Raw genomic sequence first — 12,457 nt, 5'->3', positions numbered from 1 at the left:
ACTAGTGTCAAACGGTCAGAGAAGAGTCGCAAACATCGTCGTGACGTGAGATTCTGTCTTCGCCAAAAAATGAGTAGTTCAAGGTACAGCAGCGAGGCGAGGCCAGTGGATTTAGAGAGGATATTAAGTTGATGGCACACTCAGTATGACTTATCTGCGTGCATACTTGATTGCGAGTAAGAGAAGACTTTAGAGGAAACAAAATTATGCAAAGCTTTGTTGATACGTACAGATATATGACATCACCGCAAAACTACTTAAACGTGGACTTATATTAATTATGAAAATAATGCGCGGGGTTTTATTGTGACGCGACTATTCATGGCAGCATGGTAAACTGATGGGGAAATGTGATAGGGAGTTTGCCCTTTCAACGCATTTGGTTGCTAGTTTCCTAGAAACAGTGTAAGTGGAAAGGCGTGCCTCCGCGTGAAGTGTGTTTTTCGACTTTGTAACACGGCGCGATGGAGCGTTCGCTTGAACAGCGATAAGCCATCAAGTTTTGCGTGCAGCTTGGAAAGTATACGACCGAAAAATTCTAGATGCTTTGAGAGACCTTCTATGATGACTGCATTTCAAGGTCACATTCCGGGAGGCGGCACAAAGCGCTCAATAAGGGCCGATAGGTGGTCGCCGACGAACCCCGTCTGGACGCCCAGCAACGGCCAGAACCAACGAAAACGTGAATCGTGTGCGCGAGTTTATCGTTCCGGCCGTCACTTGAGCATCCAGCGAATTGCTGCCACCCTACACGTGTCCACATTTGTGATACATGAGATATTGGCCGAGGATTCGTGAGGGCTAACATCAAAGAAACGGTCAAGCTCAACCACGACAATGCCCCCAACCACACGTCCTTCATCGTTACTGACTTCCTGGTCCGGAGCACCGGTGGTCTGCCAGCCCTCTTACAGGCTTGGCTCCGTGCGACTTTTTTTTTATTTCCCCGACTGAAGAGATAGTCGAAAAGAAAGCATTGCGAGACCGTGGAAAACATTCAAAAGCATGTTACAATGTTCCTTGGAGACATTCCCGTCGAGAGGAGTTTCAGGGTGCCTTCTTCCAGGCGTGGCAGACACGTCTCCGCAAGTATATTATTGATGCAAGGGTGAGAGATCATTTTGAAGAATTTTAAGCTGTTGTACAAATACGATCAATAAACCTATTTTCACAGAGATTTAAATAAATCATGCGCAGTCGCCGTTTCCACCATTAACGATGGATTATTCCAGAAGGAGTTGTTGTGTCAGTATCAATTCCTGTCAACAAGAATGCTGAAAGCCACATCGCGCGAGGGAGATAGGACCATACGTTTTATTTCCCACGCACGCAGCGACCTTAGGAAGAAATGGGGCATATATCAGTAATGCGGTCTTCTCGGCCAACGGTTGTTTCTCCATCGGGTCCAAAATCCAATATTTTGGATCTTTTTTGACTGTTTAAGGTCGATGGACACATGTATACACCTACATTGTTTTAGGTTCTCCTGACAAGATAAACCTGACACCCCATGCTACAATTCGTTGTTCTTCAATTCCGAATATATTCTAGCGCCCTTCATTCCGTCCAACGTGATTATTGTTTCCCTTTGCTTAGCGTAATTCTTCTCCTAATATGCCTACCACTGTGACCATCTTTGTCCAAGACTCTTCCAAGATACGTAAACTGTTCCGCCTGCTCCTACATATGACCTCCTGTTTTAATATGTAAATTCGATTTCCTCTTTCTCTAAAATCTCATAACCTCTTTATTTCATCTAAGACTCTCATCCTTTACTTATCTAACTAATTTTTTTATGCGCTCAGCATTGATTTTAACTTCATGGCTCGATTGGATGACCAACTGGCTATATCTTCCACCATCCTAATTGATTTGATGAATTCCTCACTGACTCTCATCCCTATCTCCAGTTCCTGTCCTGCCATTTTTATCATTTCCTCTACATGTATGTTTGAGAGCCCGGATGTTAATAAACAACCCTGTTTCACATCCCTGTCTAGCACTGACTACCTGAGCAGTTTGACGGAAGTGATTCAGGCCGTCGTCGGTTAAGTGGGCGCACGATTGCTGATCGTGTATTGGCATTGATATAAGACAGTGACAGTGCACACACCATTATATCATGGAAAATTTGGCGATGCGATGAAAGATCTGCGCTAAACTCGTGTCCCGAAGGTCTTTGGACGGACGACCAAGAATAGAGTCGAGTGTCAATGAAGCTTGCCCGCGTACCCGTAAGGACTTTCTGGAATCCGCCTACCAATGAGTCTTCTATTCGCCGCTGTGTCTCGACGCTCAAGGGATGTACTTCGAAGAAATTTGGGAGGTATTGTAGCAATGTCTGAAATAAACCTATTCTCCCGAAACGACTATCGACACTTTTCATACAAACCATGTAGATCCTCTATGTATTCTTTTCATCTCTCTTGAATCTTTCCTAGTTCATTTAGTAATTGGGGGATCGGGTTAGTGCGGTGTCTAACATACTGGCTTATAACCGAGAGGACCCGGGTTCGAATCCTGGAGACGTTTTTGCCAGCAGTTATTTTTGGAGCAGACATTTTTCAGTGGCATCCCAATCCCTACTTGAAGGGCTTTGTGGAGAGCACTTTGAGTGAGTTCGCCGTCCGTCGGATGGGGCGTTAAACTGAGGACCTCTTGGCGCCTTTCGACAAGAGTTGGCTAATGCACCGGGTTTCTCTCCACCCCTACTCCTTTTTCTTCCATCCCCTATGGCGCAAATGACCTCTGCTGTCTGTCGCCTCTCCGAATAACATCTTCCACTATTACTACTCAATTCGTAATTTTCCTGCCGTATCCTACTAGTTTACTGCCGTAGTAATTTTCTCTTCTCACTTCCTTTTACCTTTTCGTGAGGCACATTAATTAATTCCCTTTTTTCAATAGCCTTCCTTTTTCCTAAACCGCTCCTCACTCCCATTTCTCCCTTCACCCACCACCGTATTTCAATCCCACATCACACTCAGTCCTTCTTTCCTCCCGGGGACACCCGTTTTTTGTTAATTGGACGCATACCCTATTTATTTCTTCCTCTCTATGGTTGCTTGTTGGTATGTGGATCCAAATAATGATCAATTTCGTTGGTTCAGCTATTTTTCTGCTGATAATATTCCATCAGTCGCTTGCTCTATGTTTACTGCGTTTCTTCCTACCTTTTTGCTCAATACCATTTCCGCAGCTCGCTGGCTATCTTCCCTTGTCCGCTATTTATTTATTTCCCACTATAGCCATCACCACCGTACTACCCGCTTTCTTCCTTCCCACCTGCACAGATCTTACGTACCTGCGCTTCCTCTCTCCATCTCCCACTTTTATTATGTTTTCTAACTTCCCCGTCCTCGACATCGTCCTAACATTCCAAGCCCTTATTTTAAATGGTTCGGCCAGCTTATGTGCCTTACTCTCTGATGCCACCTCGGTTGCTCTTGATTGATCGGACGCGGCTCGATGTAATTTGGCATAATTGATGTGATGCACTTGAGAGAATTTCCCATTTTCCCCCCAGAGCCGTCGTCCCATCAATAGCGCGCACGAGCAAACTTCACTCGATCCTCATTTCGCCGCCGTTGCATAATTCGAGAGAGGGTTGTGTAACTGATTTCCCAGTGGAAAACCTCTCTTTCCCTCAACTCGCGTCGTCAGGCACCCCCGCCTCCCCCGTAGACACACAGCCATGGACTTACTTCGCTCCTCGGGGACCTTGCTTCAATCTCCATGAAGAGACCACCCCCCACGCCCAGCGAGAGCGCCACCGCCGCCTGTATTATGAACTACGCCTCCTTCCCCCCCCCCAGTACTGGCACCCAAGGTCCGCTCCCCCCCCCCCATCCCACATTGGGTGCTTCTTCCGTGAAAGTAGAGAGTGCCAGAGCTTTCTCTCTACACATCCATGGCTTCCTCCCCCCCCATGACACCTCCCACCGCCTCCCGACGACAACAAAACAGACGAGCAACAGCAAAAATGAGTAACGTCAGCTCTTCCTGCTCTCCAGTATTGCGTTTCAACTTTGAGCAGTCTTTTTTGGTCAACTTTTAGCGTTCATGTCTCACGTATCGATTCATTCATATCGTTGGATTGTTTATACCCCACTATATACGAGAACCTATCTTGCGGATAATTTTCACATATCGAATTCCACTGTTAACATGTGATGTGCCCGTTCAGATGACGACATGCGCACAGCTTCGGCGATTCCTCGCACTTTGAGTCGGCATCCTCCATAACGATTTTATAAACCTTTTAAGTATGAAGAAAGAATCAAAGTATTTGAGTTTTCAAAGGAAATAACTTATTGTCGACGATTAGTTTCGCGAAGCTAGTCGGCCTCAACCATCTCCCAAATTATGCAATTTTGCAATAATTTCTGGGGTAATGGCACATGTTGGCCGACCACCCCGGGGATCATCATCTAAGCTGTACCAAACAAACTCAAACTCCTTTTTTCACTAATAAACTGTTAAATATGAAGGAGCAGACACCCCCAGAGTGTTCTGCAAGTTGACATGAATTTCCTTTGCTTTCATACCTTTCTTCACGAAGTATTTAATGACTGCTCAATTCTCAATGTTTTCTCTTCACAAATCGCTTCACGGGAACAAGAACAAACAGGCGTCCACAGCCAGTCGATCTTTTCCAGAGAGCACTGATGCTTTACGTGTTTACTCATGAAGGATTCCCCATTATTGCGCGGGAAACTCGTTGCGCTGGCGCGGACATCTGGTGGTGATCCCGAGAACCTTTCAAACTACCCTCGTATTTATCTGTCTATTATACGCCTAATTTTTCTTCGGGGTTAGTTATTTCAATCTAACCAAATTCCCAGACTAAATTATTTTGGTCATTTTCATGAAATGTACCTATGATTAATGGAAATAAACATGGTAAAATTCTCTTCTCTGTTTTTTATTACGCCTCTTTTCACAGGGCGGAGTCGTGTAAATAAAGGTTTTCATTCAGTCAGCTCACTCTAATCCTTCTCTTAAAAACATGCATGCAAACATAATTTCTACCGTTTCTGGCGCGTCAAATCCACCAAACATAATAATAAACAACTACTACGATGGCGTGGGACATTGAGGTGCGGCAACAATTATGCGATTAGTATCCGAGTACATACCTGTATATATCTACGTGTATACAGTAATCAACCCGAAGGTCGGTTTGGTAGGTGATGGTTGAGTTCATCCAGTACTAAGCCCGACGGCGTGTGAAATTCACACATCAGGGTAGGGGGGCCAGTTCCTTTCCCTGTGACGGTTATGGTTTCCCAGGAAGATCTGGTACCAGAAAAATCACATGGCTTGGGTGGAGCTGCAGGCTCCCAGAGTGCCTTGCCCGGGAATCGAACCCAGGCCCCTCCGTTCAGTAGTCCAACATTCTACCCCCTGGACTACCACGACCCACACATATATATATATATAAATAATATATATATATATATATATATACATACATATAAGAGGGTCATCCGGAAAGTAGTACCCGTTCGTGAAATAAAGACACAAAAGTAAATATTAACAAACATAAAAAATTTTATTTGAAAGAGGATACTTTAAACTACTTCTCAACATAATCTCCAAGCAAATTAAGGCATTTGTCATAACGTGTGACAAGTTTCTGTATTCCTGCTGCATAGTCCTTCGCCGCCAGCTCATTGAGATACGCGAGGGACCCATCTTGCACAAATTTTTGCATAATGCAGATGGTGTTTAACAATTTCATGAACAATTGTTCGAGAAACATTGGGAAAATGCTCACAGATGTCATCAATTGTGACGCGCCGATCGTTCCTCACGAATTCGTCAACTGAGCTCACCAGTTGGTCTGTAATGACAGACGGTCTCTCCGAACGCTCATCGTCGTGTGTGTTCCCCCTCCCCATGTTGAAGTTGCGACACCACCGCCGAACAGACGACTCGTCCATTACATTGTCTCCATACACCTCCTTTAATTGGCGATGAATATCACATGGGCGAACGTTTCTTGCATTGAGGAATTTAATCACTGCCCTCACTTCACAACTGGCGGCGTTCTCAATTTTTTTAAACATTGTAAACAATCACAGAAACAACACAGGCAATGCTAGCGTCACGCAACTTGGCTCAGAGAAGGCAGACAAGCCACTGAAGCTATCTGACCTCGTCCAGCGGCTACTCGCGTCGTCAGCACTTCATGCGGCACGAACGGGTACTACTTTCCGGATGACCCTCGTGTGTGTGTGTATATATATATATGGTACTTTTTGCTCCCACGAAGATCTTAAAAACGAAGGTAATCCATCTCAATGGATCTCGTGTTAGGAAAATAATCGTTTACATGAGGACTCATCCTGATTGGAGGGATATGGAGTTAGATATGGAGGTGTCGCTCGGATTTCAAATAAAGTCAGCGGGAAAAATTCAAGTTCTACGAAGCGCATGCTTTGCAGCTGTAGGTGACGAGCGACATTGATAGGAAGATTATATTTCGTGGATTAGTCTTAGCCGCTGTTTAATATATATAAAGACCCTCTCATTTTCCAAAACATATTTTCTTAATCATTACGTCAAGTGTTTTTGGATCCTTTTAAGTTGGTCAGCGGCCTGGAAATCAGCGAGGACCAGCAAAATCACTGTGAACGGGAAATCATGCAAATATGGACGGAATTCTGCGGGATTTTTTCTGTGATCTTTTACAAGTCCATCACAAATTCATTTTTATTGCATTTAAATCCATTCTTTTTCCCCTTAATTCAGCCAAGATTAAAATAAAAGAATCGCCTTAAAGGGGAAATGGACTCCGTCACGATCTCTAAGCAAAAACATGCATATGTCGCCTGGTTGGCGGCCGCGGGTGGGAGCGTAGCATAGAATGAGAGAGTCGTATTCAGTTGATGCGTCTTTTATTTAACCCTAATCTTTTCAAGCAATGGGGCTCAGGCACCGGGGAGTAGGGACGAGCGAGCGGGGCAAGGCTGGGCATCTCTGGTGTGGTCGCAGGAGCCTACGACCGACGGACTCAAGAGACAGGGTAGCAGGTGAGGAATGGGGAAGGGAATGGGTTGTCTCTGGCGTGGTCGTAGGCTCGACCGACGGACTCAGAGGCAGGGTATTGGGTGAGGAATTGGGAAGGGAATGGGGTCCTGCTCCTCGCCCTATGTGACTACCTCTTTGTGGAGGCGTCCCATTCGTCTTACCAGTCCTCGGGACAATGAAGACGTTTTGTGTTCTTCTGCGTTGTCTCTTGGCGGCTTTATTACTTCAGGGAAGTCTTCTTAGCACTTCCTTGGCTTCTTCCCGGACGGAAGTGATGCAGGGGTGTCCAGGCTAGCGATGGGTCGTTTGTGACGATCCCACGGCCAGACCTGTGCCTCGGAGATTCTTCGGATAACAGCCAAGACCGACTCCGCTGCTTTTCTATGGAGCGTCTCGCTTTACATAGCATCGCGCCTTCGGGGGGAGGGACTTCAAAGTAGCTACATAGTAGCTACATTGTAGCAACAAGGGGATTGGGTAGAGGACATTGTCTTGTCTTGGTTTCCGAGAAACCCGCGCTACATCACCATACATTGTCTGGTATGCTGGGGGGTACTCCTTGGAAGAGTTAACCGATAGTGGGGTTTCCGAGAAACCAACACTACACATAATTCGACCGTGCATAATTTAAATAGAAGATTGAAACTTCAGGACAAATAGATGTAAAAACTACTGCAGGTGTAAGTTATTTGAAATTGCAGTTGCGCATTGAAAAGGCAGTACGAAGGGTATGGGATGAGAATCAAGGCAAATAAAACACAAGTAGTAGGTTTTCAAGAAAGAGGAAAGCTATTTTAAATATATAGGAAATTTGAAAAATAAAAACTTAAGTTAACATAAGTCGAAACCGATCGTTTTAAAAAAGATTCGGTGTAGCTTACAAAGATTTTATATTTCAAAGTTCATCATGAAGTTCAGCCGAGCACCTAAAAGAGTTGGTAAAAATGGGAGTTCATAAAATAGGGGAGGTGGAAGAGTTTGACTCCGTCGGGAGTTAATGCGGCCAAAGTGGTCGCGCCATAAGGAGAAGAATTGCACCAGCCAAAGAAGCTTTCACTAGGAGGAGGGAGTTCAGATGAGAGGGACGTCGAGTAAGGATGTTAGGAAAAGGCTCGTAAAAACTTTAATATGGAGCGTAGTTATGTGCGGCGTGGAAACGTGGTCATTAAAGTAGGATGATAGGGGTAGATTGAAGGTTTTTGGAATTTGGGAGGGGAGGAGACGAAATAGATTGAAAGGGAAACAAACGAGGAAGTGGTGAGAGGGGAGGAGAAAGGGGAGAAATGAGAAGGGAGCAGGAAAGATGAATGCGGAGCGCATTGTTTGGCGATGGAATTTTTAAGACTGTGATAGAGGAGAGAATGAGCGATGAAAGAGCGGGAATAGGATGGGGATGGATGCTGGACGTAGTGTTAGGAGGTGGAATAAATAGCATGCGGGATCGAGGAAGCATTTAATCTAAGGTTCGGAATCAAATTGTGTCGGAGCTATGTGGCGATCATCATTCGATGCCCATCCTGCCGTGAACGGTAGACTGCCAATCATAAAAATTATTACAACTAATTGTTCGGATATTTAAAGAGTGAATCACGATTATTCTATTTTCGATCATATATAATAATTTTAAATATTCATTTATCGACCATGCTTGTTATTTGGAACAAATATTGGCTTAAAAAGTTCAGACATTCTTCATTAGTTGCTGCTGCCCAGTGATAGCATCGATGCGGAAATGTTTTGCGAATTGTAATTCTGCAGCGTGGAGGAGGTGGCGGAAGAGGGGGTGACTCCCTGCCCCAACCCCCTTCGTCTCAACAAGTTGAAAGGCTGCGGGGGGCGGGAGTGTAGTGTGGGGCTGCGCGTGTCCACCAGTCGTCGACCTCCTTTCGAAGAAATCCCACAAATCCATCCATCCGCGGCCCACCCTTCGGCATCCGATTAGGGGAGAGGGGCTGGGGAAGGGATCGGCACCACCATCGGACCAGTGAAGGCGACCGCAATGGTATCGGTGTTGCTCGAGATCATATACGCATTGCAGTGCAGTAAGGAGTGTTCGTGGCGTATCTCCCGATTTACGGCCCTCGAGACCCTATTAGAGGTGCCAACCTTCTCCCCCCCCCCCGGCCCTCTCCCTTTTGTGGGCGTAAAATAATCCCGCTCCAGCCGGTGCTGCCTCAATACTATAACCGAAGTCTTCGTCTCTTCTAGGAGTGTACTTGTTTGCACTCGATCATTCTGTAGTGCATTCCGGCCCGTACCCTAAGAACTATCAGCGCTATGGTTACATAATCAACTTAAAATTTGAACAATTGATAAAATATAATATCATGCACACTCACATTAAATAAATTTATAAAATATCTTCCTTTGTTTGATTCTTATCACTAAGCAAATAATGATGCCCCAAGTACACGTGCGATGGCTCTTCCATTCAAGTGATTAATGCTGCATATTCATCTGTGTATTTGTTAAGGGAAATAAGACATTCGTCTCGTCAATGTGCCATCCCTTTGACGTCTTCAATGAGTATGACCCTAGGACAACTTTGCGTCCAATTATGGTGCTTTTTAAATAATACTAAATGACCCATAATGAAATATTTCATCTCTGTTTTGCAATACTTGTCATTATTTCATCGTGTTCATGTTTTCAAACATCACCCATTTAGTCCCATGGCTACGCAAATCGGGCTTAAGATTATTTAATTGAGCGGGAAGACAGAAGCCTAAGATATGAGTCTTGGAGGTCCTTGACACGAATAATTTGGTCTATGAACTGATAATAATATGTCCCGGGGTGTTCCTTGAGTCTACAAGGACCAGATTTGGTTTATCACCCGATATCTCACATTTCATGAACACATTTTTAGTACATTTTACTGCAGACTCTCTCAGGACTCTCTCTCTATCAGGGTATTCGGCATGTTTTGAAATGCACGTTGTACTCGTATAATTTATTTCCAACTGTTACCCTTTTTGTAACAGGTGTAACGAACATGAGGGGTCATTATCGGTGAAGGCATTCAAAGGCTTTCCATGTCACGCAAGCATATGCTTTCCTATTTTGAAAATATTTGTCGTGCTATTATTCTTTTCATCCCCTTGAACTCTAACACACGCGATTGGAAACATGGACTTCGTGCCCCGTTTGAGGTGAAATCGCCCCCTCTCCGCGTTATACGCATGCCGCCATAATTAGCCACTCCCATTGTTGCGCCAGTTGTGCCCATATGGACACTATTTCAATCTGTGCCCTGACTTTTGCACTTATTCCAGACATTCTTTTGGTTTTCATATAGACTCGATTTACTTTTTTGACTCATGTAATTCTTTTGGCTATCATTTTGCTCTTGATAATCGAGGGTTTAACTTTATACAACTTTTGAATTGGGCTTGGCTTTTGTTTGGTTGCTTCGGCAAACCACGATATTTGATTTTTCTATCGTTGTGAATTACTAATTTCAACGAGTTCCCGCTGCGGTCAACGCCCCAAAATCTCATTTTTCCCGAGGTAAGGCACCGAGGAACCAGGTTCGAGAAGCCGTAATATAGTAAGAGTACGCCGTAAGTTATATTTGCTAAAAATATATATGATGAGGATGAATGTTATATCATATTGATATGGCTGTGTATTCACATTGCAGTATCTGCGGTGGATTGCAGTATTGCGTGCCTTTAAGACAGTTTCAAGTTCCACAACTAAAGAAAAAACACTTCCCATTTTCATGGGTCCTTATTGATCTACCTCGCTTCAACGTTGTGGCTTTTTATCGTGTTGTGTTAACACCTTCAAAAAACTTGTATAAAACAAGAAAATGGAATGCTAATACGCTTTCCTACGCCGAAATTGGGTCGCGTCTATAGATAAATTGCATCCCATTAGTATTTGATGATATCGCTTTCATAGTTCTAACTTTTAAACAAATCATTTCTACGAATCCAATGTGTATCTCGATGTCAGCGAACGACCTATCTCCCGTCGCTAGAACTGGATGTTATGTGCAATGCCTCGCAAAATTATTCTAGCGGTGTCTTTACGTACTTATTGTATGTATTTCCTTTACTTATTGTTACTTTACCATAATTTTTAGCAAACAAATTTTTATCCCGACTTTATTGTTTTGATTTATTGAGGAAAACGTACTTCGTGCCTGCGATATGAAAGCAAACGCGGAAAAATTATCACGAAAAATCATGGTCAAATTATTCGCTATAGATGTATCGTAAGCTCACTTAATGGTAGGTTTTCTGGAAATGAGTATAGAAAAATAAACTTGGAATAATATTAAACAGTTTGGATTTCAAGAAAGCTTTATTCTGTCGTTTAGTTTGGCTTTAAAATGTGATGCTGCTGAAGTGTTTCAAAGGACATACGAGAAGTACGGAGTTTGGCTATGAGCTGTCAAATCATTGTGACTGTAGCGCTGAAACCTAGAGAAGAGAGAGACGCATTTCTTCGCGTGGTCTCGGTCGTCGCAGGGTCAGAATGTCCCTCGCGCGGTGGGATTTCGTTGGGAGAGGGCGCCTTTCTAAGTCGGAAGCCTTCGGGAGGGGGACGAGGGCATTTCCCTTGGCCCCCGCCAACTTTCATGCAGAACGTTTTATCCTGAGCAAGTCGACAATACAATATATGCTTTGTTCTTATATTAAAAATTATAGCTGCCAAACTCTGGCCGAGTTGAACCTGATATAATGTACGATATAGAATATGCAATGAACTTATTTTAAAATTTTCAAGGGTTTCACGTGAACTGACAATGTTTCCATGCCAACAGACGAGTCGTTTTTTTTAATCACTCATATAAACATATGTGAATCAGTTTGAAAGTCAAAATAAGCCCTTATAATACTTTATAAGGTATTCCTGTATTCCGGCCATCTCAATTAATGTAAAAGTTTAATTTTTTTAAATTGGTAGAATTATTCGTTAATTATACAACCAGCCCAGTCCCATTGGAGACCCATTTATTGATCAAACCTGTGAGATAGGCGTGGATGGGTGGGGGATCAAAATTAATTAGAATTTTCGATCCTGTTATGAATGATCGGTTTCCTTAAAATTCTGTCACGTTTGAAATCACAACTGAGATCTCTTATCTTTATTCAAAATCTTTGTAAGTGGTCTCCGTGGATCCGAAAAATTAGATATCAACTTGCATGAGTATTTAAATTAAACATGAAATCACCCGAGAGAGTCCATTTTTTGTCATTAAGGTTAATAGCTAATAACTTTTATCTTTCCGAATCAATCCTAGTTCCATCGGAATCGAGCTTGTGCCCTAAATACTATATATAACTTTTAATTTATTGTATTCACATTTCTATTTAATGAATTTAAAATAATACACTCCTTTCGTTTCGGCTTAAGACCTGATTACTGTATCATTTGACGATGATTCATTACCTATCCAAAGCAGAATGCT

The 12,457-nt window shown here is 43.4% G+C and overlaps 1 protein-coding gene across 1 annotated transcript in view; it reads right to left on the bottom strand.

The window, feature by feature from the left end:
- The window catches only part of inaF-D (trp-interacting inaF-D), a 48,571-nt gene that overhangs the window by 18,742 nt on the left and 17,372 nt on the right, over positions 1 to 12,457 (bottom strand). The window lies entirely within an intron of this gene.

The sequence above is a fragment of the Hetaerina americana genome, unplaced genomic scaffold (genome assembly GCF_022747635.1).
Source record: "Hetaerina americana unplaced genomic scaffold, ioHetAmer1.1.p SCAF_9, whole genome shotgun sequence".
In the NCBI taxonomy this organism is placed as follows: Eukaryota; Metazoa; Arthropoda; class Insecta; order Odonata; family Calopterygidae; genus Hetaerina; species Hetaerina americana.
The sequence above is the reverse complement of the archived record's forward strand: the minus strand, read 5'-3'. Positions and strand labels throughout refer to the sequence as shown.